The 4,384-nt window shown below is 39.8% G+C and overlaps 1 protein-coding gene across 1 annotated transcript in view; it reads left to right on the top strand.

Annotated features, from left to right (window-relative positions):
* The window catches only part of MGAT4D (MGAT4 family member D), a 58,295-nt gene that overhangs the window by 523 nt on the left and 53,388 nt on the right, over nucleotides 1-4,384 (top strand). The gene's annotated exons all lie outside the window — the stretch shown is intronic.

Raw genomic sequence — 4,384 nt, 5'->3', positions numbered from 1 at the left:
CCGCCCGCCGGGGCCGCCCGGCTCCTCCTCGCTCCCGAGGTGCGAGGGCGCGAGCGGTGCCGCGCTCTCTCCTCTCCCGGTCTTCCGTCTCGGTGGGCTCCTGGAACGTGTGGCCGTCTGAGATCAAGCACTGCCCTTCCACAGCCACCCTCTTTCCTCTCTCGTGGCCCGGGTCCCACTCTTTGGACCGCCCTGCCAGGCTCCCCGCAGTAGGTTTTGCGAAGCTGAGAGGGGATGGGAAATGGCAGTTAAGCGTCGGCAGGCCACTTCAAAATCATTCTTCATTTCGTTGTGCCCAATGTGGTTCTAAGGAAAGAAAACTTGGGGCAGTTAGTAGGAGATGAGGCTAAAAACGTAAAGTCCGTTTCAGATTACCCCCTCTGTGCATACTTTGCAGCAATCAGATCACACTTTGTGCCAAACTCTCTAAATGTGTTAGTATCAACAAAGCAGACTGTAAAGCAAAGTGCAGCGTATATGTTGAATAAACACAGCAAAACAACACTAGCAATCAAGAAGATGTAAGTTAAAAACGTCAGCTACCATCGCATACCATTCTGATTTTTTTAAATTAAGAAATCAGACATTGGGTACGGATATGGAGCTTCAGGAATTCATACCAATTCTTCTTGGAATCGCATACGTTCAATCACTTCTGTTCTGGAATATCAACATGCGCCTTTCCTCTGTCTTAGACATTCCTCTACCAGTAAGGTTAAAATTGGCCTACAGCCAATAGTTTATGACCCACTTCTGTTCTTACCATCAGTTCCCAGGCCACACAGGTTGTGAAGTGTGTTAAATAACATCCTTACCACAGATATATCCTACGGGAAACTCCTGCACATGTTTCCTGGGAGACAGGAACCAGAATATTCTTGGTAGGATTTATCATGTTCATCAACAATAGACGAGGTTAGTGTGTTGTGGTACATTCAGTACAGTGAACATTTTACGGCAGTGAAAATGAATAAACTACGCAGCTTGACTCGTCGATACAGATAAATCTCAAAATCATAAACTGAGCTAAAGAAGCACATCCAGAGGAGCGCATCTGTTTCATTTATTAATGTCGAAAACCAAGCATAAATCAGCTTGCAAAAAGGGTAAGACTATATAAAGGAAAGTCATGCGTGATCAATGCAGAATTCAAGATTCTGCTTATTTGGAGGTGAGGAAGAAGGGGAATTTGATCTGCAAACAGATGGAATATCTAAGGGTAAGGTAGTTGATGGGCTCATGGATGTTCCTTTTTTATGATCAGGCTTTAATCTGTTTGAAATACTCTTTACAGTTTGAAATACATTACATCTGATCCATCTCACATTAAAACCTAATACATAGAGGGAATTTAGAGGCTTGGTACATAGTGTGATCTGATAATTGCAAAGCATACACAAAGAGGGGTAAGCTTAAACAGACTTTTATGTTTTTAATTTCATCTACTAATGCCTCAGGTTGTCTTTCCTTAGAACCACATTGGGCACAACTAAATGAATAATGAATTAAAAGTGGTCTACCAATGTTTCAACACCATGTCTTTTGTCTTCTTTTTGGTCCCTGAGAGAATTAGATTTGCCCCTAGATACACCAGACCATTCCATGCATCGATAATGTTTTCTTAGTCTGGGATGCCCTTCCCTGACTTCTGCTGTAAGACAAAATTCTTTAAGTTTTAAATCTTCCCTCTATTCTGACACCTTCCCTACCTCCTTCTCTGACTCCTCAGTTCCCCTAAAAATTAATCATTTCTGCCTTCCTGTGACACTTTGAGGATAATTCCATTTTAAGCATATTATGATGAGTTGTTTAAATATGTGCTCCTTTTTCTCATCCCGTACAGCCTGATTGTCGGTTAATTTAGAGCAGGGACTGGATTTTATCCATGTGCGTTACCTATCACATGGCACAGGATAAGTATTCATTGGAAGAAAGGATGAATACCTCAGTCTGCATCTTGTTACTAGAGGTATTCAGCGAATAAAATGCCAGGTCAAGTCATGTTCCTGGCCACCCTCTACAGGACCTCGTATACCAAGGCAAGTCCTTTGGACTTCACTCAGTAAGCATTCAGGGAGCCATCTATATAGTCTTTGAGCAGTGAAACAGAAGAATACTCATAGATTGGAGGTAAGAGACCAATTAAGAGACAATTATATCAGTACAGCTAAAGGCAATAAAGCTTGAACTATGACAGCATCGATGATGATAAAGACTAAACCAGTGCTTCTCAAATTTTAACGTGCAGACCAGTCAACTGGGAACCTTACTGAAGGGCACACTCTGATTCAGTAGGTCCAGGGTGAGGCCTGAGACACAGTGCTGCATTTCTAACAAGCTCATGGCTGATGCCAGACTTGCGTTATACAATATGGTAGCTCCCAGCCAGGTGGTTTTCAAGCCCTTGAAAAGCAATGCGTGCTTGCAACTGAGAAACTGCATTTTAAATTTTATTTTACTTTAACTAGCTTAAATTTACATTTAATAACTGAGAGAATGCAAAATATTTCTCCATTCAGCAGAACTTGACTATTTTGTTAGGATCACATTTCACGTCATTATTAAAATGGAGCCTCAGCATTGAGATGTGCTGGAGGTGTGAAATATACTCAGGATTTAGAATATTTAGCCCAAAAATATAAAAATGTCCCACTGATGATTTCTATGTTGAAGTAACTTTTTGAACATATTGGATTAAATAAAATGTATCATTTAAACCTTACTTTCACTTGTTTCTTTTTACTTTTTAAAACATGACTACTGGGAAATTTGAAACAACAGACGTGGTATTTATTTCTACTGGAGCACAGTGCTTTCGGCCCTTGCTGTGAAGAACAAGGATTGATGGCACTTAGGGTCTATCCTGGAACCTTTATTTAGGGGCCAAAGTCACATAGACCCATTGCGCACATGAGCTGGTGTTTGTTTTCACAATTTCAGTGCAAAGATGCTCGGTCAACTCAAAGTATCTAATTATTCTTTGTTTAAAATTTTGCAAGACAGCTTTATAACATTTCATCCCCATTAAATATCTAGGTGAATATGCAACTAATATACATATTTTAAATAGGATGAATTAATGAATGAAGTGAATTATCAGGGAAGAATATACAAGGAGCAGATCTAAGATTAGAGATGATGTTCTTTAATGTTTCTGTATGGTTGTTTCTGCAAATACTGCTCCCTCTAGAGAAAGCCCTTTCTTTTCATATTTTACCAAATTGATCCCTTAGGAACTGACCTACAATAGGTTGCATCACCCTTGACATAGCAACTCACAACACATGACCCATTTTACAAAGAGAATCTGACTCAGGAAACCCTAATAGCATGGGCTTCTGCCAGTTAAAAAACATCCTCCTCTAAAGTGTGTAAGCGTCCTTGGAGTATCCACCATATGAATTTCAAGGTTTTCCTGGATAGTTGTAGTTCTTTTGATGAAAGCATGATTCAGTTTAAGAATCACTAAAATCAGTTCTTATACTGACAAGTTTATTCGTTCATTTGTTTATTTATTCATTTAGCATATATGTGTGTAAAGGCTGTACACTAGTCACTGTTTCAGGCATTTGGAATTTAATAGCAAAAACAAACACATACAAAAAGACAAAATTCTTGCTGCTCTCAAGCTTACATTCTAGAGATTTCTGGAGAGAGATATGGAAACAGTAAACATAACATGAATTCAGGTAGTGATGAGTGATTTTTTAAAAAGAATAAGGGAAGGAAAAGGTTTTACGTAGAATGGTCAAGCGGACTTCTCAGAGGTGGTGACATCTTCGTAGAAATCTGAATGAAATGACAGAACTCAGATATGGTTGTGGCTTAAATTTACTTTTAACTAGTTTAAGTTTACATATAATAACTGAGGTAGTGCAAAATATATGCTGGGAACTTCGCAAGAGCCACAGCCCTGAGGTGGGACAGTGTGTGACTCGTGTGCGAGGAGGCTGGTGTGGCAGGAACTGGGCTCCCTCAGAGTAGGAAGGCAGGAAATAAAGCTGGAGAGGAAGCCAAGAACCTAAGTCTTAGGGCTCTGTGGGTCGTGGTAAAGACATTAGTTATTTTTCTAAGTGTGATGAGAAATCTTTGGAGAGCTTTAAGGAGGAGAGAGGGTTTATCCAATTTTTCCCACAGGCTGTCCACTGGCATGCTGTTGTTCATATAAGACAGATGGGTGAAAAAATAATGTTTTTCAACTTACTACTTTTATAGTTTTATATTTTGCCTTAATTTTTAAACAGTCATCTGGAGTCTATTATACTCAGTGATCTATCACAGAAACAAAGAACAAAGTATCGTATGTTCTCACTCTTAAGCGGACCTTGAACAAATATCGTGATACTATTAAGAAAGGGATTGGCAGTAGTGGGAAACTGCCGGG

This window comes from Carlito syrichta, unplaced genomic scaffold (assembly GCF_000164805.1).
Source record: "Carlito syrichta isolate Samal-C Ts95f unplaced genomic scaffold, Tarsius_syrichta-2.0.1 Scaffold301609, whole genome shotgun sequence".
Lineage (NCBI taxonomy): Eukaryota > Metazoa > Chordata > Mammalia > Primates > Tarsiidae > Carlito > Carlito syrichta.
This window is presented reverse-complemented; position numbering and strand designations above follow the sequence as displayed.